At 44.1% G+C, this 24,931-nt stretch overlaps 1 protein-coding gene across 1 annotated transcript in view; it reads left to right on the top strand.

Annotated features, from left to right (window-relative positions):
• The first annotated feature begins 4,711 nt into the window (after nucleotides 1–4,711).
• PAK3 (p21 (RAC1) activated kinase 3) overlaps nucleotides 4,712–24,931 on the top strand; it is a 182,963-nt gene continuing 162,743 nt past the window's right edge. The window contains exon 1 of the mRNA XM_081964001.1: nucleotides 4,712–5,128. The gene's annotated coding sequence lies outside the window, so the exon portion shown is untranslated. The remainder of the gene's footprint in view (nucleotides 5,129–24,931) is intronic.

Raw genomic sequence — 24,931 nt, 5'->3', positions numbered from 1 at the left:
TCAGCCTGAGAGAACAACTTCTCTATATGGCAGCGTTTGGCAAATGCCGGCTGGAGTATTCTGGGAGTCCACGGTTCGAAGCCATCAAGATTGAGAAACACTGCTTAATGGTAAGATTACAAGATTTGGGCAGCAAAACTGCAGGTGTCCATTAGATGGCAGAAGCAATAAGGTGCTTCTGTACCTCTGTGCTGCCATCTACTGGTTGGCTGGAATTTTGCAGCTCAGATCCACTCTCTAAATACCAAGAGTCCAGGACAGTCTTCTCCTTTGCAAATTGGTTGGATTGACCAAATATTATTATTGACCATACTGATTGTGGAATTCTGAGAGTCCACTTATCGTGAAGTTTGAGAAACACCGATTTAGAAGTATTTCTAGGGCCTCTCTTTATTATCCAAGACAATGTTCCTTTCATCCCCTTACCCACTTTATAAAAAAATCTGCTTTTAAAGTTGTAAATACGTGTCAATGCAGGAAAACTCAACACACTGAAGGCAGTTTTAGGATTATATCTTAACAAATTAGTTGGATGAAATGAAAAGTCTCTGAGAGCCTTTCAAATTGGGACCCCTCAAACATGTTGGATCCAGTACAAAGATACCCAAAGATCCTTCTTAAGAACGCTTGATGTTTAGAGGTCCAGGCAGTTTAAAAATGTATCCTTTAAGTAGTAATAGGCATATAAGAACATAAGAATGTTTTTTCTGCGCCAACTAAGGAAGCTCACACTGCCCAAGGAGCTGCTGATACAGTTCTACAGAGGAATTATTGAGTCTGATATCTACACCTTTATAACTGTCTGGTTTGCTTCTGCAACCCAACAAGACAGACGCAGACTTCAGAGGAGAATCAGAACTGCAGAAAAAACAATTACTACCAACCTGCCTTCCATTGAGGACCTGTACACTGCATGAGTTAAAAAGAGGGCCGTGAAAATATTTACAGATTCTTGCATCCTGTTTCAACTCCTACCCTTAAAACGATGCTATAGAGCACTGCACACCAAGACAACTAGACACAAGAACAGTTTTTTCCCCAAATGCCATCACTCTGTGGATGACGGTTATTCTCTGGGTGAACGCTGGCTTCGGGGCCTAGGACAGGGCTGGAAGTTGTGGTGTTTGTGCTCCTTTCTTAAAGTTCTTGCTGTGGGGATCCCTTCCCACTTTTAAAAGGGCCCCAAGGGAGCTTTTGTTTGTGTGGGTTATATTGATCAATATTTACCGTATTAAAAATTAAAACTGATAGCACTGCACAAGTCAAAAAGAGGGCCGTGAAAATATTTATTGACCCCTCGCATCCTGGACATAAATTGATTCAACTCCTACCCTCAAAACGACACTATAGAGCACTGCACACCAAGACACAAGAACAGATTTTCCCCCCGAATGCCATCACTCTGCTAAACAAATAATTCCCTCACTCCTGTCAAACTATTCACTGAGGATGCATTACTATTACTATTAGTCTTCTCTTCGTTCCTATCACCCATCTCCTCCCACCTATGACTGCAGGACTGTAACTTTGTTGTTGATATCCTTACAATTGATATTGATATTGTTTCCTGATTGCTTATTTGTACCCTATGACTATCATTAAGTATTGTACCTTAGGATTCTTGACGAATGTATCTTGTCTTTTTATGTACACTGAGAGCATCTGCACCAAAGACAAATTCCTTGTGTGCCCAATCACACTTAGTCAATAAAGAATTCTATTCTATTCTATTCTATTCTATTCTATTCTATTCTATTCTATTCTATTCTATTCTATTCTATTCTATTCTTCTATTCTATTCTATTCTATTCCAATTATGTCCTGAACACTAATGCAACTCTGCACTTATTCCTTAGCTAATAGTGCAATCATATGCTAATAATAACCCCTCAAATCTATGTATTCCAGTTAGCACCAGATGGTGGCAGAAACAGCTGGTGTCCTTTATATGTTCAAAGGGATTTGCACCAGCTGTTGCACCTCTATTCCTGAAATGTCTTTCTGCAACTTAGGCTTTGTTTTAATTTATTTTGGTATTCCAGGCCTGGTCCAGCCTCATGAACGCAGCAGTTGTTACATAGGCTTGGGAATAAGCATCCTGACACAGGGACATTTATTCCCTGAACTTTAATAGAATTGGCGTATTAACCCACATGGTTTGGTCATGTCCTATGGCAGGTTTTGGGCTGACGTTATTAACGAGATGGTGACTCTAGATGAGACCAGAGGATTTTATGGACTCTGGGCCACATCTGGCTCTTGGGATGAGTTTTATTGCTACAAATCACAGGTAAATTTCTCTCCATGCTAATAAGGATTTTTTAGCCTAAAAAAAATAAAAGCACTGTTCTCAACTTTGGAAATATAACCCCCCCCTCCCAATTTTCATCTGTGTATGCTTATGCTGCTTCATAGCCTTATTAGTTCAGCCCTTCCTCAACAGTCTGTTTCTCATGTGGGTCCCTTGGGAAAATTGCCCACCCCTGCTCTAGATTAACTGCTGCATATTTAAAAATACACCCTTTTTTTGGGGGGGGGGTTCTATTTCCAATGTTGAGAACAGTGCTTTTATTTTTTTAGGCCAAAAAATCCTTATCAGCATGGAGAGAAATTTACCTGTGATTTGCAGCAACGGATATAATACGTTGGTTTTTCCCACTTTAACACGAATAATTCGAAGAATTATGCCTAACAATTTTTGGAAATCCTTAAAACAATTTCCAGAATTTTTCCTCTCTTCCCTTTTCTATTTTTCTTGCCGTGTTTATGCATGCTAACATTGTATTGATGCTTTCTCTATTTGTACCTTTTATTTAATTACAAATTAAAATAAAGGTAAAGGTTCCCCTCGCACATATGTGCTAATCGTTCCCGACTCTAGGGGGCGGTGCTCATCTCCATTTCAAAGCCAAAGAGCCAGCGCTGTCCGAAGACGTCTCCGTGGTCATGTGGCTGGCATGACTGAAAGCCAAAGGGGCATGGAACGCTGTTACCTTGCTACCAAAGGTGGCCCCTATTTTTCTACTTGCATTTTTACTGTGCTTTCAAACTGCTAGGTTGGCAGAAGCTAGGACAAGTAACGGGAGCTCCCTCCATTATGTGGCGCTAGGGATTCGAACCGCTGAACTGCTGACCTTTCTGATCGACAAGCTCAGTGTCTTAGCCACTGAGCCACCGCTTCCCTTCAGATTACTTGCATTTTTACATGCTTTCAGACTGCAAGGTTGGCAGAAGCTGGGACCAGTAACATGGGCTCACTCCATTAGGCAACACTAGGGATTCAAACCACTGAACTGCTTACCTTTCTGATCGACAAGCTCAGCATCTTAGCCACTGAGTCACCGCTTCCTTTCAAATGACAACGACACATTACAGATTTGTTAAAAACTACACGCTGAAATTTCTCTTGGGACATTAAGCATCTGTTTTTTTGAAACCGAAGGCTTGTTACGTGAGTAACATGCTACAGTTGTCCAACCTCCTGCATTATGGTTACCTGCAAACCATATTTGGTGCAGCAAGCACATAGTGCTAAATCACGAGCCAATAATCCATGGTTTGCTTTAGCACGGAGCCACTGGTAGCACACCCAGTGTGACATCACTTCCGCCCCTTTTGCAGGACTCTGTGTATAATCCCGATCACAAGCCACTATAACTTAAAAACAAGAATGGAGGTTGAAAGGAAAAATGTTTCCATTTCTTTGCAAATTCTGTTTGGTCTCGGTTATTGCTTCTCTATACCTTTTAAAAAAAAATTTAAATGCAGTTATTCCTCCTTGCCTTCCTTTTCCCTTTTGCTGGCCGCTCTTTCATGAACAGGTAGTCCTCGACTTACAACAGTTCATTTAGTAAACACGCAGTTATAGCAGCACTGAAAAAAGGGACACAATCCTGTTTCACACTTATGGCCATTGCAGCCTCCTGTGGTCATGTGATTTACATCCAGATGCAACTGGTTCATATTTAGGACGCTCGCGGTGTCTCAGGATCACGCGATCTCCTTTTGCGACCTTCGGTCAAGCAAAGTCAATGGGGAAGCCAGATTCACTTACCAACCGGGTTACTCATTTAACAACTTGCAGCGATTCAGTTAACAAATGTGGCAAGACAAGTCTTAAAACGGGGCAAAAGTCACTGAACAACTGTCTCATATAGCAACATAGATTTTGGTATCAATCGTGGTCATAAGTCGAGGACTACCTGTAATTTCTTTGTGAGCTGGATGCTTTGCTAATTAACAAAAAAGAAAAAGAAAACAGTGGAACTTTAAAAACTGGTGCATCGCGGCTAGCTTTATGCAATGGTCTTGGTTTGCCCCACGCTTACTAAACAAGACTGGGCCCAGTGGCTAAGTTGATGAGCTTGTCGATCAGAAAGATTGGCAGTTCGGTGGTTCGAATCCCTAGAGCCAAGTAACGGAGTGAGCTCCCCGTTACTTGTCCCAGCTTCTGCCAACCTAGCAGTTCGAAAGCACCTAAAAAATGCAAGTAGAAAAATAGGAACCACCTTTGGTGGGAAGGGAACAGTGTTCCATGCGCCTTTGGTGTTTAGTCATGCTGGCAACATGACCATGGAAATGTCTTTGGATAGCGCTGGCTCTTTGGCTTTGAAACGGAGATGAGCACCGCCCCTTAAAGCCGGGAACGACTAGCACATATGTGCGAGGAGAACCTTTACCTTTACTAAAAGAGCCCATTTCCCAGACTGGAACAAGCGCAGTAATCAACTAGGAAATAAGGCAATCCTGGTTAACCTTAAGCAAAAAAAAAAAAAAAAAAAGAGGAGCTCATTGTGTCAAATCTTCCTTCAGCCGGCAGCGCAACGTCTGGGGAGAAACGCGTGCGCTCAATCACGTGTGAACGCAGCCCAGGTCTAGCCAAGCCAAGCGGGCGAGGCTGAAGTCCTCTAGTTGCGCTCCACGGGCGGCCCCCGCCCCGACCAGCCGCAGCAGCCCCTGCAGTTCAGGAGGAGGAGGAGGGGGGGCGTTCCGCTTCTGCCGGGCGGTGGGAACCACCCTGCCTCCCACCGCCCAAGCCGGCTGTCTTTGGCGAGCCAAGGGGGAATCCTCACCGCTGAGCTTCTCCGCAACCAGAAGCAGCTGAGACGCGCCGCGTAAGGGAGAGCAGGTCTGTTGGGTATTCAGGGTGGGGGGCGTTTGCTGGAGAAGAGGGTCTTGCCTGGGAGGAGGGGGTGGCTTCCCTGCCACGCTCTGGCCTGGGGTTACCCAAGCGGGGCTTCTTTTCTCCGCAACCTGGTTTGTAGGTGGTGCGGTCGCGTGAATCCAGAGAGGGTGCGGTTTGAATGGAACCTGGTTTATTTATTAGGGGCAATGATGATGGTTATTCTCTGGGTGAACGCTGGTTTCGCTGCCTAGGACAGGGCTGGAAGTTGTGGTGTTTGTGCCCCTCTCTTAAAGTTCTTGCTGTGGGGATCCCTTCCCACTTTTAAAAGGGCCCCAAGGGAGCTTCTGTTTGTGTGGGTTATATTGATCAATATTTACCGTATTAAAAATTAAAACTGATAGCACTGCACAAGTCAAAAAGAGGGCCGTGAAAATATTTATTGACCCCTCGCATCCTGAACATAAATTGATTCAACTCCTACCCTCAAAACGACACTATAGGGCACTGCACACCAAGACAACTAGACACAAGAGCAGTTTTTTCCTGAACGCCATCACTCCGCTAAACAAATAATTCCCTCACTCCTGTCAAGCTATTCATTAAGGCTGCATTACTATTCCTATTAGTCTTCTCTTCGTTCCTATCACCCATCTCCTCCTACTTATGACTGCAGGACTGTAACTTTGTTGCTTGTATCCTTACGATTTATAGTGATATTGATTGCTTCCTGATTGCTTATTTGTACCCTGTGACTATCATTAAGTGTTGTACCTTAGGATTCTTGATGAATGTATCTTGTCTTTTTATGTCCACTGAGAGCATCTGCACCAAAGACAAATTCTTTGTGTGTCTAATCATCCTTGGCCAATAAAGAATTCTATTCTATATTCTATATTCTATACTCTATACTCTATACTCTATACTCTATACTCTATACTCTATACTCTATACTCTATACTCTATACTCTATACTCTATACTCTATACTCTATACTCTATACTCTATACTCTATACTCTATACTCTATACTCTATATTCTATTCTCACCAAAAGCAAATTCCTTGTGTGTCCAATCACACTTGGCCAATAAATAATTCTATTCTATATTCTATATTTATTCTATTTTCTGTATTCTATATTCTATTCTCACCAAAGGCAAATTCCTTGTGTGTCCAATCACACTTGGCCAAGAAGGAATTCTATTCTATTCTATATATTCGCTACGGCTTCTCACAATTGTTGGATGGTGTTTTAATACTGCATTATTTTTCAACATAGCCTGGAGAATAATGTTGATTGCAAGGTCCCTGAGTGGGTCTTGGGGGACCCCAGGGCTCCTAGATCCGCATTTTAAGAAACACTGCTAAGCCAAACAGGCTCACCAGCATCCCAGGCTCTGCTGGAGGCAATCCTATGGTAATAGGTCACAGCTGTATTTGCAGGACAGCAGCCAATGGAGGAAGCTGGGTTCTCCCAATCCCCTGAAGCTGGGTGGCAAAGCGTAAGCGTTGCTCTTTCACAAATGGGGACGAAGCAATTAGACTATGTTATGGCTTCTCTGTAGTGCTTGAAGAACTGTTGGAAGTTAAAGCCCACCCCTCTCCTAGAGAAATGAAATAGTTTGGGAAATATTAAAAATATTAAAGAGAAGTAGAAACTCAAGAGAGGCAGAAACTCAGCCACCCCCACCTTTGTCAATGGGCCATTAAAGGCCTGAGCCAGTCTATTCTACATAACAAAGATCTCCCCCTTCAGCTGCAGGGTGATGGGATTAAGGCATGGGCCTCAGGACATCCCATCTCACCACATGGCACCTGGGAAGATTACATCATCACCCAGCAAGTCTAGCAAGCCTGGGAGACAGCCTAGAGAATTGCCCCTGCACGGCCCCATGGGAGTCTGATAACCAATCAGAATACAAGCTCCAGTTCAAAGCCCAGAGAGGTCATAAAACCAGGGACTTTCAGCATCTCTGCCCTTTTTCTGTTCAGGAGCTCAAGCCATGTGATCCTGTCCACCTTTAAAACCATCTTTCCAAGCAGCCTCCATGTTTCCAGTGTCTTTTCCCCCGCTTGGAACTGGACCCAGGACGACTTTTCTTCCAACAGAACCAATGGCGATATTTTAACATCCTACTGTTTTTCCAACTTGGCAACTTCAAAGTGTATGGACTTCAACTCCCAGGAGTCCCCAAGAGGCTTGGAGATGCCTGGACATCCATTCCCAGTATTCTTCAGAATTCCCTGGCAAAACTTCAAGATGTGCAAGCATCAACCCCAAGAATTGGCATCTTACGTTTGTCCAGTTGGAAAAACACTGATCTGGAGTCTTGTGTGAACTGAGTCTCTAGAGCAGGGATGTCCAAACTTGGGAACTTTAAGACTTGTGGACTTCAACTCCCAGAATTCCCCAGCCAGCCATGCTGGCTGGGGAATTCTGGGAGTTGAAGTCCACAAGTCTTAAAGTTCCCAAGTTTAGTCCACAAGTCTTAAAGTTCCCAAGTTTGGACACCCCTGCTCTAGGATATTATGGGCTGCCTGGTTCCAAGGATAGCATCCTATGTGCTTCTGTTTGAAACCCGGTTCCCATGACTTTAGAAGAATCTGATGCCATTCCCTTAAAACAGCATATCCCATGTTGGCATCCTCCAAGGGACGATTTGAGCATTTGGCTGAAGAAATCTATGGAGTCAATTTCTCCACTTCCAAAACTAATGTCCCAAAAACTGTATTCAGTTTGGTCACCACAATATTGAAAAAAAAGGATGTTGAGACTTTGGAAAGAGTGCAGAGAAGAGTAACTAAGATGATTAGGGGACTGCAGGCGAAAACATATAAAGAGCAGTTGGTGGAATTGGGTACGTCTAGTAGCGAAAAGAAGGACAAGAGGATAGCAGTGTTCCAATATTTGAGGGGCTGCCACAAAGAAGAGGAGATCAACCTATTTTTCAAAGCACATGAAAGGCAGGACAAGAAACAATGGGCGGAAATTAATCAAGGAGAAAATCAACCTAGAAACCAGGAGAAATTTCCTGCAGGGAGAAGAATTAACCAGTAGAGCAGCTGGCCTTCCAAAGTTGTGGGCGCTCTATCATTGGAGGCTTTGAAGAAGAGACTGGACAGCCATATGTCTAGAATGATATAGAGCTGTGATGGCGAACCTATGGCATGCATACCAGAGGTGCCAGACAGAGCCCAAGATCAGATCTCCGTGCCGTTTCTTTGGTGAGCTTCTGTTGCCCTGCAAACGATGAAACAGAAGCCCAAGAAAGAAAAAAGATCTTACCTCTTGCTGTGCTGCCGGTGTTGGGATGCCCCTCCTCCTGCCAGCCAGCTGGTTTTCAGGTCGCTGCTGAGCATGCGCGCATGTCCGTGCATGGGTGCACCTTTCAGTTTGGGCATGCGCGCGCAGTTTGGGCACTCGATGTCTAAAAGTTTCGCCATCACTGGTATAGGGTCTCTTGCTTGAGTAGAGGGTTGGATTAGGAGGACCCTTCCAACTCCGATGTTGTATGTTCTAAAAAGTAAAGTGAGGATCTTAACCTTTGCCCCCTCCTGTCGGTTATTTTATTTTTGTCGCGGGAGTTGTGCGTTCTTTCAAGCACAGCACTGGCGTCTAACCATCCCCTCGCTTCAATTTCCTAAGAGCAAATATTTACAGATCCCAGCAAAATTCTTGCAAAGGCAGAATGATAGCCGGCCCTTGGCTTTGCTACACGTCAACTTTCCATTTACTTTATTATAATGAAACCCTTTAAAACATTTTTTTAAATAAAATATGTGAGGCGGAGAACCTGACTGGCACCATAAAAGGTCCATTGGCACACGGGTGCCTCTTCCTAGAATTGGCAGCTCTTGAGTTAACCTCTTTTCTCCAATTGTTTGGCTCCAGGTCGTAATCTGGAGCAGTTCCCATTTCATCCTGGCAGGAAGGAGAGCCGTAGAAATAAGAGGCTTATTTATCCCACATTTGGACAGGGCTTCATTAGTACTTGGGGACTGGTGGCATCTCTTTTTGAGTTGAGTTTCACTCGTGGTGAGGACCTGGGCATGTCTTGTGTTATTTTCTGGGTAGTGACTTGGCCTGGCTTTGTTCTGGGAGGTGAGGGTGGTTTTTTTTTTAATGTCTATGGAGATTCTCCATCATCCAGGTCACGGTTGTCCCAAAGGTGCTTTTTTCAAAAGGTAACTGGACTTTCATGTTGAGATTTTTCCCTTGAAAATGTTTTGCTTCTCATCCAAAAAGCTTCTTCAGTTCTGAACTTCAGTCCAGTTCTCTTTGGAAAAGACCTTTGGGATTGTCATGGGATGCTTTTGATGACCACTCTATAAAGCCCTAGTAAGGCCACACGTAGAGTACTGCGTCCAGTTTTGGTCACCACACTATAAAAACGATGTTGAGACTCTAGAAAGAGTGCAGAGAAGAGCAACCAGGATGATTAGGGGAATGGAGACTAAAACATATGAAGAATGATTGCAGGAACTGGGCATGGCTGGTCTAGTGAAGAGAAGGACCAGGGGAGACAGGATAGCAGTCTTCCAAGTGGGCTGCCCTAGAGAGGAGGGGGTCAAGCTATTTTCCAAAGCAACTGAAGGCCAAACAAGGAATCATGGATGGAAACTGACCAAGAAGAGATTCAACCTGGAAATAAGGAGAAACTTTCTGACAGTGAGAACAATCAACCGATGGAACAGAAGTTGCCTGCAGAAGTTGTGGGAGCTTCATCACTTGAGACTTTCAAGAAAAGACTGGACAGCCATTTGTCAGAAATGATGTAGGGTCTCCTGCTTGAGTGAGGGGTTGGACTAGATGACCAACAAGGTCCCTTCCAACTCTGTTAAGCTGCTAAATTTTGAGCCTGGAGTTCCTCCTTCACTTATGATTGATTTTCCATCCAAATTCTGACCAACACGGACCAGTTGAATTTTCCTGGTCGACTATGATCAGTTTAGAATTGGCCAACTACTGGAGCTCTGATACTTAATGGGTTTTCTAAACGGGGCATGAAATCCAAATATTTTTGAGATGTCAAGTAGACGGTGACCTGCTGGCACCAACCAGGGATGACCATTGGCTTTACAGGCAAGGGGTCTTGTGTTCCCTTTGCTGATATTATTCTATGCCTCGCTGTCATGTTCCAGTTGATTAGTTCTTTGGATCAGCATCTCTGCTGTAAGCCTGGCACCAGAGAAATATGTAGGTTTTTCTTTCCTGTTCTTGCCAGAAATATATGGAAGTACTCCGGTTTGAAAAATGCTCTAGTGTCTAGTCTTTTGATACTGTGAAGCCCTGGAAACAGAACTTGCAAGATGCAGGGGAAAGGGGAGTAAATCAGAGGTGGCTATTCAGCCAGTTCTGACAAGTTCTGGAGAACTGAGAGTGGAAATTTTGAGTAGTTCAGAAAAGTAGGCAAATAGGCTGGCCCCACCCCTGCTGCCTCCCAGCTGATCTTCTTTTGTTGCCCCACACAGGAGAACGGAGCTGGAAAGCAGGTTAGTGGGGTGGGGAGGGAATGGGGATTTTGCATTATCCTTCCCCTGCCACATCCACAAAGCCACACCCACAAAACCATGTCATGCCCATAAAGCCACACCCACAGAACCAGTAGTAAAAATGTTTGAATGCCACCACTGAAGTAAATGCATTCCCTATGCCATCTATGGTGAGTCTCCTGGTCTCGTTTGCATCAGGAAAACACCAATGACCACAGAGTAAGATCTTTTCTTGTATTTGCCACTTTGCAAAGTGTTGGGTGCTGCCATCGTACCTCCTCCTCCAAAATTTTATTAGACCTGATTTTGCTAGTTTTTCCAAAAGCCTGCAAGTACTTGAAGTGTCCCCAGCACCTTGACTGCCCCATAGCGACAATGGTCGGCTTAACATTCATGGCATTGGCTTTGCAACCAATGACTGCTGCCAAAAAAGGTGATGAAACAGGGTCTGATCATGTGACCTGTTTTAAGACTGTCACAACTTACAACCGTAATTGTGTGTCTCAATTATGGGTCATCACTTGGCAACTACGCATATCAATGAAATGTACCAATGTACCAATGAAATGAATTCTCAATGGAGTACAGGTAGTCCTGGACATATGGCCACAATTTAACCCAGAATTTCCAAGCAAGACAGTTGTCAAAAGTAAGTTTTGCCCCTTTCTTGCTACAGTTGTTAAGTGAATCACTGCGGCTTTTAAGTTAGCAACATGGCTGTTAAGTGAATCTGGCTTCCCCATTGACTTTGTCAAAAGGTCAAAAAGGTGACCCCGGGACACTGCAATCGTCATAAATATGAACCAGTTGCCAAGCATCTGAATGTTGACCACATGACTATGGGAAGGCTGCAATGGTTCTAATAGGCATAAAGCGCTTATAGAAAAAATAGTAGCTTAGCCGGTAAGTGAAGCCAACCTACATGGTTACATGGAATTTGTAGTTTGAATACTTAACCTAAATTATCTAACTAGCTATGTTCAGTTTTTATTCTTTCCTTTAGATGACCTCTTTTACCCATTTAGCATACATTAGATCATCCCACGTATGGCCTGGCGCTACAGAGTTTGTATATTTCTTTTAATGATATTTTACCTTATAATGTGGCTTTTTATATCTATCTGTTATTTTTATCCTTTTTTATTGGATTGTTGTGCGCTGCCTAGAGTTGTTTTTTGTGAGATGGGGGGCTATACGAATCCACTTATGTACGCCCCTACATACAAAAATATGGAGCATATTTACTGTGAATTTACATACTTTTAAATGCTTCACAGATTTACTTTCAGTAGTTGCAGTGACAAAATCTGAGGCTCAGATTTGTCATTAGCCTTGGAATTCACTGAGTAATTTGGATTAATTACACTCCCCCCCCCCCTCAACCTGTCCAACCCCTTGTTAAGGTGGAGATGACCGCAAAAAGAAGTATGATGTAAGGATCCTTGGAGAATACAAATTGAACGAGTAAGTAAAATGTAAGATTCAACTGTTTCCTGCCAAGGAGAAAAGTGGCATAATTAATATGCATTTATTTATTTGAATATTCTTTTTTAAACAAAGAAGAATAGAGAAAGAAGTTCTTCATTTATGTTACTCAAATCCGTGATGCTTTCAGTCCATCCCATTTCTCACCACCTTCTTTTCAGTTAATGATATACAGTAATTATCGGACAATTCTTATTTGACTAATGAAACCTTTTCTGGCAGGGCAGGGAAGCTTGACCTGTGCATGATAATGAAGGGAAAATCTGCTACTCTCTGACTGAATGTTTAATGGGGTTGAATGCGGGGCCATTTTATGAAGGAGATGGCCAGAGTCAATCACGGAAAGGCAGAAGTAATCCAGGATGCTGAGGATTAACTCTCATCTTCACAAGTAGCAGGACATTGTTGTAGCCAGCTGGTGGCCTGCAGAGCTGGCAGCAGAGTTCGACAGTGAAGGGGCTGGGGAGGAACACGGGCCAGTCCTGGAGGCTGGGGAAGGCTCGGATGAGGTCTCTGCGTTGGAGGCAGAGATGGGGCCTTCGGAGTAGACAGCAGTGAGGAAGAGGAACAGCTGGAGCCTGTTCCCAGTGTGCGCATATGCAGAGGTGCCAGAGGAAAAGAAGAGCTAAGGGTTGACTTGGGAGCAAAGCCACAGGTGGACAGTAAATGGCATCTCCCCTAGGAAATAAAAGAGGAGCGAAAGGGGAGTGGGCTTTTGCAGGAAACAATTTGTTTATTCATTCGTTTCAGGAGTGTGAAGATCTGTCCATGAATCTCAGAGACTCTGTGCCCAGTCTTTCCTTGTACAGCACTGAGTTTGGAAACTAGTTACATGGCAGCTTTCCAAGATAGATAAGGTCTGTGGTCATAAATTCACCTTTGAAAGACTGTTTGCCAGGCATTTACTGAATGTGAATGAGAGGAATTCACATTCATTTAATAAAAGAGGTTTTGTCGGGATCAGGAATCTGCCTTGTGCTTTTTGAGGAAGTCAAGGTCAGAACCCCCAGGAGATCTTAGCATAATAGCATTGATACTCATACTGAAAAGTTTTCTTTCAGCTCCACGGAGATGCAATCATGATCATCTCAGCTAGTCTTCCTACCCAGATGCGGTTTACCTTCACTAGTTTAAATTACAAACATTGCGGCGGTGACTCAAGGAAATTTCTGGATACCTTTACCTGGTTGAGTTTGGCTGAGAAACCTTACCTGGTTTTGCCTTAATTCACTTGAGGTTTATGTAGCTTCACTCCTGGAGGAATTCAGGGCTGACTTTTAAAAAGGATTTAAAACGCAGACTTTTAGAAGGCAGCTTTTAATCGTGGCTGGCAATTAATTTTGAATTTTAGTAGCTTTGTTGTTACCCTGAATTTATGTTTTTATTGAAAGCTGCTGGAAGACTTTGCTACTTGGTCGTATAATAGCTTTCATGATTATACATGAATAAATCTGCTTTATTGAATGGAAAATGATAAGGAACCCCATTCAGGGCTCTTGAAATAAGTCCGTTGCGATTAAACCAAGGAGTTGATTCAAGTTAGATGGTAATAATAGTTAACCTTTTATGGGATTTCACATACAAACTGATTGCTGTGAAGAAAACAATGGGCTAGATATAAGAATGAGTAGAAAGGATAATTTTTGTACTCTTTTTTTTTAAAAGTAACTTTTGAAAGGCCCAGGAAATCCAAAACAACAATAGCTGGAATACATTTCAAAATATACAGCTCTAATGACCGAAAGGTGTAGATTATAGGAAAGATCTTTAAGAGTCATCTCTATAGTTATTGGTAGATTGAGATGAATAATAAGAAGCAGTTTAAACAAATATTTACAAGACAAACAGACAGACAAATAATTTTACTGCAAAAAAAAAATCTACCTTACTCGGCACATGTTATGTCTTCTGATGTTATTTGGACAATTTCTCACACGGAGCAGCTGTCCGGAGCGTATGTGGGTAATCTCCTGTCCTCTCCTTATCTGGAGAAGTTCCATGGAAGTTCCTTGGTCTTTGCCTCAGTTGTTGCCTCTGCCTTTGCCAGCACCACCTTCAGTTTGCTCTGCCTCCTATTGAAATCTTGGGCTAGTTGAAGAATTGACTTTTTCAATGATTGGATCCAGGGGAAGATGGGAAATGGGGAGATATCTGCTCTCTTTCTCCACTTGTCCAGTCTGTGGTAGCTGAGTGGGTTGCATAGAAATAGAGATTGATACATCAGAAAACTCTGAGGACATAAGAGGCAGAGATTGGATACCAGCTACATTTTCAGGAAACTGAGAAGTAAAATATTAGTAAGAGGGAATCTATGGATGGTCTGTGATCATTTCGGTTCAGCACTCTTATCTCTAATTCTCTCTTGACCCAAAGGTGCTTTTTCAAGAGGCAACTGGACTTTCTGGTTTTTCTTTGAAGACGTTTCGCTTCTTATCCAAGAAATTTCTTCAGCTCTGAAGCTTCAGCAGAGCTGATGAAGCTTCTTGGATGAGAAGCAAAAGGTTTTCAAAGAAAAACCAGAAAGTCCAGTTGATTCTTGAAAAAGCACCGTTGGGAAAACCGTGACCTGGATGACTGAGATGAAATCCTCCCTTCACTTTTGTTGGCAAAAATTTGAATTTGTGGGTTCTCTTTGCATGGGCTTCTCTGCGTATGAAAATGATTTGGAACTTCCTTTTGGTCCTCAGATGAAATTAAAGAGAGAAGGATGAGGTGAATCTACTCCAATCATGATTTATTAAAAGAAAAAATAGTAGATTAACCGGTAAATGAAGCCAACCTACATGGTTGCATGGAATTTGTAGTTTGAATACTTAACCTAAATGATCTAACTAGCTATGTCCAGTTTTTATTCTTTCCTTTAGATGACCTCTTTTACCAGTGGTGGGATTCAATTTTTTTTATTACCGGTTCTGTGGGTGTGGCTTGGTGGGTGTGGCAGGGAAGGATATTGTAAAATCCCCATTCCCTCCCGATCAGCTGGGACTTGTATCCCACCACTGGGTTGGCCCCAGTCAAACGGTGTAATTTATGTCCATAGAGATTCTCAGTCATCCAGGTCAGTGGTGGCATTCAATTTTTTTTATTACCAGTTCTGTGGGCGTGGCTTGGTGGGCGTGGCCAGGCAGAGCAAGGTTACTGCAAAATCCCCATTTCTTCCCGATCAGCTGGGACTCGGGAGGCAGAGAATAGATGGGGGCGGGGCCAGTCACAGGAGGTATTTACCGGTTCTCCGAACTACTCAAAATTTCCACTACTGATTTTCCAGAACTGGTCAGAACCTGCTGAATGCCACCTCTGCCTTTTACCCATTTAGCATACATTAGATCATCCCACGTATGGAATGGCAGGACAGAGCTTGTATATTTCTTTTTATGACATTTTGTGGATTTTTATATCTGTTGTTTTTATCCTTTTTATTTTATTGGATTGTTGTGCACTGCCCAGAGTGGCTTTTTGTGGGATGGGTGGTTATACGAACCCAGTAAATAAATAAATCCACAGCTGTTAGCCTTACCAGGTGGATCACACAGGAAACACTTTTCTAAGGGACGCAGTGGCTCAGTGGCTAAGACGCTAAGCTTGTTGATCAGGCAAGAAGTTCGGCGTTCAAATCCTAGTGCTGCCTAGCAGAGTGAGCTCCCGTTCCTTGTCCCAGCTTCTACCAACCTAGCAGTTTGATTGCATGTAAAAAATGTAAGTAGAAAAATAGGAACCACCTTTGGTGGGAAGGTAACAGCGTTCCATGCGCCTTTGGTGTTCAGTCATGCCAGCCCCATGACCACGGAGACATCTTTGGACAGCGCTGTCTCTTTGGCTTTGAAACGGAGATGAGCACCGCCCCCTAGAGTCGGGAACAACTAGCACATACGTGCGAGGGGAACCTTTACCTTTATGTTAATAGAATCTTGCAAGTCTGAAAGTATGACTTTCCCATCTCCTTAATCCCTGAGAAATTAGGAAAGGTATTGTTTGAGGCTTTGCCTGCTATTCAGCTGCCGACTATGCATTTTACCTGCCCATTCCCTAGGCAGCATCTCTGGATACAGCCTCCTCCATACCATTCCCATAACACAAATACGTAGACTCTAAATCTTCAACTGATTGGCTTGGAGCCATTTGATTTAGGAGATTCCAGAATGCTCTTCTGACATTCTGGAGATCCATGTTATTGAACTGCAATAATCAGGGCAAGCAACCAGCACCGTCTTGTCTTGTCTTGTCATTCATCACCTTGTCAGCGCTACAAATTAACATAACTCTCATCTGTACGAGATACGTCTATAAATTGGGTGTCCTCAGATTGAACTAGCCATAAATAATAAACTCATTTTGGGCTATAACAAAACCACGGCAGGATGTGAACCACTAATATCTGAATAGTAAGAAATCAGATTTCAGAAGGAATGTTCTCCTCTGGTATGATAGCAGTCTTCTCGTATTTGAGGGACACGGTGGCTCTGTGGCTAAAATGCTGAACTTGTTGATCAGAAAGGTCAGCAGTTCAGCGGTTCAAATCCCTAGCGCCACGTAACAGAGTGAGCTCCCGTTACTTGTCCCAGCTTCTGCCAACCTAGCAGTTCGAAAGCATGTAAACAATGCAAGTAGAAAAATAGGGACCATCTTTGGTGGAAAAGTAACCGTGTTCCGTGCTCCTTTGGCGTTTAGTCATGCCGGCCACATGACCACAGAGACATCTTTGGACAGCGCTGTCTCTTTGGCTTTGAAAGGGAGATGAGCACTGCCCCCTAGAGTCAGGAACAACTACCACGTATGTGTGGGGGACCTTTACCTAGTACGTGAGGAGCTGTCACAGAGACGAAGGGGTTGAGCTATTGTCCAAAGCACCTCAGGGCAGGACAAGAAGTAATGGGCAGAAGATGATTAAAGCGAGATCCAACCTAGAATTAAGGAGAAATTTACTGACAGCAAGAACAATTAATCGATGGAACAGCTTGCCTCCAGAAGTTGTGAGGGTTCCATCACTGGAAAGTTTTCATGAAGAAACTGGACAGTCATTTGTCCAGAATAGTACAGGGTCTCCTGCTTGAGCAGAGGGTTGAAGTAGAAGACCTTCAAGGTCCCTTCCAACCCGATTAATCTATGTTCTATGTTGTAAATATACATGTGTACATTTATAAATAAATAAGGGACTCTTTAGGAGTTAAACATCTATGGAGAGTCTCAGTCAGCCAGGTGATGGTTGTAAAAACACCTTTGGGACTTTCCAACGATTGTGCACAGTGACTGCATATCAAGCTTTAAAAAGGAATTCATCAAATTTAAGGCTGGGGTCCTCAAACTTTTTAAACGGGGCCGATTCATGGTCCTTGGGGGGGGGGACCGGACTGGCTGGCTGGGCGTGGCTAGGTGGTCATGTGACTGGGTGGGCACGTCCAATTTAGCAGTCCATTTTGCCCTTGTCCTTGCTGTCCTTGCCCCTCCCCATCTCACCCTCCGGCCCTGGATCATGTGGCTGTGAAAAACATCCCGAAAGGCTGTTTTTAAAGTGTTTTTAAAGACTTTTAAAGTGCTACTTTTCAAGCCAGCAGCTGCCCCTCCCCTACTCGCTCATTGGCCCTGGATCACGTGACTGCACTGGCGAGATCTCCTCCTCCCCCAGTCAGCTGGACCTCCCCCTGCACCCTTTGGCCTTACCTTCGGCAGCAGTGGTGTGATCAGAACTGCAGCTCCACCGGTGAAATAACTAACCAGACGTACAGCTGGAGTGGATGCTCGCTGGAAGATAAGGCTGACGGTGAGGGGTGGGTCTGAATCCTACCACTCCGCGGACTGGATGCTTTGCATCGGCAGGCCGTATCCGGCCCGCGGGCCATAGTTTGAGGATGTGTGGTTGAAGGGATGGAATTCCTGTAACACAGAGGGTGGCCTTCTTGGAAGATGCTGATGTGCATTCATTGAATGTACGGAAAACCCAAGATTGAATGATTGATCTGGAAATCAGATGTGCAGAAAGAGCTGGCTCTGGACAGGATGGCCCTTCTATCTTTCTTACAAAAATGCCAGGTGGTGGGAGAAAATCACCCATCACCAAGAACAGCACAGTTTGGAATCCAAGCAGGCTATAAAAAGGGTGGACTCGCTTCTACTTGTTAGCCTGACTCTCAGAGGCCCCAAAATAAATACAGACGTGTGTCTGGGTCAGAAGATGGAGAGGTGCTGTTCACCCCCTGTAAAGAAAGAGGCCCATTCAAGAAGTTGGCTTGAAGTGTTGACCTTGGAGTCAAGCCTCGTTTCTACGAAGGGAAGAAGCTCTGTTGTTAGCTTAGAGGTTTTTTATTTTCTGAGAAGTGAGCCGGCCAGCCGTGTCTGCTGCATAATGTGCCCCTTGCCCGGGATTCCCTACTGGGGGGGAGGAGGGGGAGAAGCCCTTCTCATTCTCCGAAAGGAGGACTGTAGAGTTTTTGAAAAGACACACCAACAAGCCAACTTACACACTGGGTTTTGAAAATGGGAGAACAGAGCAACTACCATATTTTTCAGAGTATAAGACGCACCTTTTTCCCTCAAAAAAGAGGCTGAAAACCTGGGTGCGTCTTATACACTGAATACAGCATTTTTTAACCTCCCGAAACCCCACCCCTTTCACCAAAATGGCTGTGCATAGCCTTTAGGAGGCTTTCAGAGTGCTCCTGGGGGCTGGAGAGGGCAGAAATGAGTGAAAAACGGGCAGTTTTTTTGCTCAATTTTGCCCCCCCTTCCTCCGGAGAACTCTATAAGCCTCCTAAAGGCTATTCATGCCCTTTTTTTGAAAAAAAAAACGGGCCCGTTTTAGCAAAAAATGGACCATTTTGGGGAGGTCTGCAGCGTGTAATTTTTTTTCCCCATTTGCCTCTTCAAAATTTTATACTCCGGTGCATCTTATATCCGAAAAATACGGTAATCAGAAAGGGCTTGGTCAGCAGATCAGAATCACCTGGAATTAACATAGAACACAGAATAATAGGTTGGAAGTGATTATTGGTTTTTCACCAATAATATAGATAGTCCTTGATGTACGATCCCAACTTTTCTGTTAAGTGAGACATTTGTTAAGTGAGTTTTGCTGCAGTTGATAATTTAGTAAGATGGTGGCAAACTTATGGCACGTTTGCCAGAAGCGGCACGCAGAGCCATCACTGTGCAGACACGCGCGCCGGTCAGCTGGCCTTCGTGCACATGGGAACGCCGAAACAAACTTCTGGGTTTCTGTTGCGCGCTTGCGTGACGGCCAGTTGTTTATTGGGTGCGTGCCTGTGCCAGAAACCAGAGGTTCAGATGCTGGTGCACACATGCGCACCAGAAGGCTGTTCTTCCAGGTTTCGGTGTTCCTGTGCGCGTGGAGGCCAGCGAGGCTGCATGGTCCAGGAAGGATTGTTTTGCGTGCCATTTCCGGCACGTCTTGACGTAAAAGGTTAGCCATCACTGATTTAGTAACACGATTGTTAAGTGAATCTGGCTTTCCCATTGACTTAGCTCAGGGGTGTCCAAACTTGGGAACTTTAAGACTTGTGGATTTCAACTCCCAGAATTCCCCAGCCAGCCATGCTGGCTGGGGAATTCTGGGAGTTGAAGTCCAAAAGTCTTAAAGTTCCCAAGTTTGGACACCCGTGACTTAGCTTGTCAAAAGGTTGCAAAAGGTGATCACATGACCTTGGGACACCCCCCCCGCAACGGTCATAATGATGAGTCACTTGCCAGGCGTCTGAATATTGATTGCACGACCGTCATCATAACGGTCGTAAGTGTGAAAAACAGTCACTTTTTTCAGTGCCGTTGTAACTTTGAGTGGTCACTAAATGAACTGGTGTAAGTTGAAGGCTACCTGTAATCAGAAGTGGTTTTAAACCAATGTTTCTCAAGCTTTAAGATGTGTGGACTTCAACTCCCAGGATTCCCCTGCTCTAGACGCTTTAAAGCAGGGTTGTCCAAACTTGGGAACTTTAAGACTTGTGGACTTCAACTCCCAGAATTCCCCAGCCAGCAACTTCAACTCCCAGAATTCCCCAGCCAGCATGGGGAATCGAAGTCCACAAGTCGTAAAGTTCCCATGTTTGGACACCCTTGCTTTAAACACTGCTTTAGAACTAGAAAAAAAGCTGGTAGCTCCCAAAGACTACAGGTTGTCCATTTCTGCAGTAGAAGACTTCTGTTCTGGAAAATGGGGCTAAGTAGCACCATAATAAACAAATATGGCAAAAAAAAAAAAAAAACCAGGATGACTCTCATATGTTTATCTTGCCACCTCCTTAACTTCAGGCCAGCTTTCCAAACTGCAACTTGGGGGTGGAGGAGAAGAAAAATATGGCTGTAACACAGAAGCCAAAAATTGGGTGGCCCACTCAGAGGATTCTTCCTTTAAGATCCTTCCCGAAGCTTAAAGCCTGTCCTGCTTTTTTGTATTATACAAAGGCAGCAGCTTTGCAAAAGGACAAATATCTATACTGAAAATATTCTTTCTTTCTTTCTTTCTTTCTTTCTTTCTTTCTTTCTTTCTTTCTTTCTTTCTTTCTTTCTTCCTTCCTTCCTTCCTTCCTTCCTTCCTTCCTTCCTTCCTTCCTTCCTTCCCTCCCTCCCTCCCTCCCTCCCTCCCCCTCAAGGTGGAAAACCTATCCAGCACCCCTTCCTTCTCCCATTTTCTTCACAACAACAACAATAACTTGCAGCTCTGGAGCCGCATGTGGCTCTTTCATCCCTCTGCTGCGGCTCCCTATTGCCGGTTGGCTTCACAATCAATAGAGCTTTCGGTTAGGACAGGTAGAGGAAAAAGGACGCCATGCTAGGAGGAGACTCTATGGTGGGGGAATCAGACTTCCAGTTGGCAGAGGAAATAGGACGCTGCGCTAGGAGGAGACTCTATGGTAGGGGAACCAGACATCTGGTCGGCTCCAGATTTGAACGGGGGGCTTCCGGTGAGGACCTTTGTGGCTCTTTGAGTGTTTAAGGTTGCCGGCCCCAGGGCTAAGAGAGAGGGACTGGCCCAAAGTCACGCATCACCTGGCTTTCGTGGCTAAGGCGAGACTAGAATTCACAATCTGCCACTTTCTAGCCTGGTGCCTCACCCACTACAATAGAATAAACAACAGAAAGAGCATCTTTTTCTCTTCCCACTTTTGAAGCAAAACGTTGCTCAGGGGGGACTTATTCATTCCGGTTTGTGTAAAGCCACGATCCTGGTGGGACGGGGGCATCATTTGGAGAAGTGCTTTTTGGAAACTGAGAAGAAGGTAACCAGCCAATGGATTTGTCCTGTCTCTGTTGAACTGGAGGAAGCTCGTTTATTTTGCTAAGAGGGAGAAACAAAAAGCAATGAGATGGTTCTCTCTCTCTCTCCCCCCCTCCCCACTAAAAATCAAGGCCTGCAAGTTGCCTTCTCCAGCTGTCGGACGTCCCCCTCCCCACCCGGTTATTGAATGCAACAATTCCCTTTATGCGGGTGATAATTAGAACTCCTATTACCATGGAAAGCGGGCAATGTGTCACTAATGTTCTGGATGGCCTGGCATTCATAAAGCCCAGTGAAGCTTCTCCGCAAGGCTGCGACCTTGAGAGCAGCAGATGGCGCATAGGAAGCCCGGTCCTGCATTAGCATGAGAATAGCGTGGGGGGCATGTGTTGCCCATTTCCTTAAGGCCACACGTTCTGGGGTCTTTTGCAGCCTTTTCTTCGCTTGTGGGCCCCAAGGAAGAGAAGAGCTGTTTGGGATTTAATTGGGAGTGGCCTCCGGTCCTTTGCTTTACCATGCTTCCTTTCGCATGGTGCAAATCGGTTTAAGACAGGTGTGAAAGGGAGCATCTGTGACTCCCTTTGGAGAGAGTGGATGCAGTTTCCTTTAGATTCAGGGACAAAATGAAATGGTTAACATTGAGAATAAAGGACGGGGAGGAATCGGTGCACTTCAAGACATGGGGATGGTTTTACGATTGGTTAGAAAAGGAATATGAAAAAAAGGGTATAGATTTAATAATTGGACAAGACAAAGAAAAAGAGAAATAGAAACTCAGATGACACGACACACTACCAAATGAAGGAGGGGGAAGGAGGGGGGAAATAGAAAGGTATTAATATACAAATATACGTTTATAGGATGATGTGTGTGTAACTATTAGAATGGAAAATAAGTTGTGGAAGAAGGAATTTAAGATCATTATGTAAACACAGAATCGGTTTTACTGGAACGCCGTCCCAAAAATACACCAGATTGAAGAGGAAAATAGGTAAACACAACAACGGAAAGAGGGAATGGAGAGAGGAGTAGAAGGAAAGATAGGAAGAGGGGGAGAAAGGAAGGAAAGAAGAAAAGGAAAAGGAGAAGAAGAAATGGAGGGAAAGTAAGAGTAGGAGAGAGGGTAAGAAAGGGAAGAAGAGGGGAGGAATGGGGGAGAGGAAGGGGAAGGAGAGAAGGGAAAGGAGAGGAGGAAAGAAGAAAGGAGAGAAGGAGAGAAGAAGGGAAAGAAGGAAGAAGAAGTAGGGTGGTTGTAAAATAAGATGGGTATAAGGGATGGTAGAAAAGCAGACTCGATTATAGTTTTAAATTTAGGGGGAGAAAAATTGTTATAAATGTTAAAAGATAATGCATATTATTAATAATAGTTATGAAATTGTATACTTGTGAATGTATGTATGAGAAATAAAAATAAAACACTTTTTTCAAAAACGAAAGATTTAGGGACAGGGAGAGGCAGGAGAAGTGGCTTATGGACCATTTTCAGAATACAGAATTACAGAGTTGGAAGAGACCTTTAATGTTTTCTAGTTTTACCCCCTGCTCAAGCAGGAGAACCTATATACCGTTCCAGACAAAGGACTGTCAAATCTCTTCTTGAAAAACTCCAGTGGTGGAGCACCCACCATTTCCAGAATCAAACTGTTGCATTGATTAATTGTTCAGTCGGGAAAATTTCTCCTTAGTCTAGGTTGCTTCTCTCCTTGATTATTTTCCATCCATTGCTTCTTGTTCTGCTTTCAGGTCAGGGGTGAAATCCAGCAGGTTCTGACAGGTTCTGGAGAACCGGTAGCGGGAATTTTGAGTAGTTCGGAGAACCAGCAAATACCATCTCTGGCTGGCCCCAGAGTGGGGAGGGAATGGAGATTTTACAGTATCCTTCCCCTGGAGTGGGGAGGGAATGGGAATTTTTGAATTTCACTACTGCTTCAGGTGCTATCATGTCACCTCTGGTCCCCCCTAGTCTCTAGATCTCTATAATCAGAGATTCAGCATTGGACAGAATGACAGAGTTGGAAGGGACCTTGGATGTGTCTAACCCTCTGCTCAAGTAGGAGACCCTGTACCAAATATCAGACAAATGGTGTTATTTCTTTTTGAAAATCTCCAGTGATGGGGCACCTACAACTTTTAGAGGCAAGCCATTTCTCTGATTAATTGTTCTCATTGTCAGGAAATTCTCCGTAGTTCTAGTTTGGATCTCACTTTAATGATCTTCCATCCATCACTACTTGTCCTGCACTCGCTTGATTTGGAGAATAGGTTGAGCCTCTCCTCCCCCATCTCTGTGAGAGACCCTCAAGTATGGCAAGGCTACTATCTTCTCTTTGACAGCCCCTCAAATGCTGGAAGACTGCTATTATGACACCTGTAGTCCTTCTCTTTGCTAGACTAGACATTCTCAATTCCTGCAATCGTTCATCATACAATTTAATCTTCAGTCCCATAACCATCTTCATAGCTCTTCTCTGCACTCTTTCTAGAACATCATGAAGGCCATAATTTTTATGAGGCAAGTAGCCTTTGGATGGTGTGGTGGCCCACTAGCGGCCAGTGGAGCTGGCAGCAGATTCAGACAGTGAGGAGGTTGGGGAGGAAGATGGGTCAGTCCTGGAGTCTGGGGAAGGCTCTGAGGAGGGCTCTGTTTCGGAGGCAGAGAGGGGGCCAGAGCCATATGCCAGTTATTCGCTGCCTTCAGAGTCAGATATCAGTGAGGCAGATGAACAGCTGGAGCCTGTTCCCAGTGTGTACATGCACAGACTGTCCAGATGAAGGGAACAGCTAAGAAACGGGGGTCGACTTGGGAGGAAGGCCACAGGTGGACGTGAATGACCCCTTCCATGGGGAATAAAAGAGGAGCAAAAGGGGAGTGGAGTTTGCAAGGAGACAATTAGTTCGCTTAATTGGTTCGTGACTCTCCGAGTCTCCTTGCCAACTTTTGCAGATATCGGCCTGGCAGTTCTCCAAGCCAGATAAGATCTGTGACTAGAAATCCTCCCTTGAAAGTCTTTGTTGGGTGTGAATGAGAGGAATTCACAGTAACTTAATAAAAAGGGCTTTTTTGTCGGGACAAGGAATCTGCTTCATGGTTTGTAGGAAGCCCAGGTCAGAACAGACATTTTTGTATTATGGGACGGGAGATGTGGCTTTGAGTTTGATTCATTCATTGCACTGACAGAGAAGCGTGTTTTTCCTGTCTGGTTTACCTGAGATGACTAAACATCCCATTTATTTTCCATAAAGACTATAAATACCCATTTGTAAATTCAGTCTGGATGGAGACTGCCTCCTTCGCAGTATGACAGTTCCACCCCCCCTTTTCTTTTTTCTTTTAAAAAGAACTATTACAAAAGAACTAATGAGATAGGACAGAGAAGCAGGTAAAGGTCAAGGATGTTGATGTCTCTATGGAGTTAGAGAGATCCATGAATATCACCTTAGGGTTCCTCATAGCACCTGACTCTGTTGTGTCAAGGTCAAAATAATGGATGTGTCAGTCACGTTGGTCGATTCCAAGAGGTGAAAGTTCTCTCCCAAGCTGTGGCATCTAGTAACTCTAGGAGAAATATCTCTTTTGATTAGCAATCCATTCAGATTAAAAGTC

This window comes from Natrix helvetica, assembly GCF_964273705.1.
Source record: "Natrix helvetica genome assembly, chromosome: 11".
In the NCBI taxonomy this organism is placed as follows: Eukaryota; Metazoa; Chordata; class Lepidosauria; order Squamata; family Natricidae; genus Natrix; species Natrix helvetica.
This window is presented reverse-complemented; position numbering and strand designations above follow the sequence as displayed.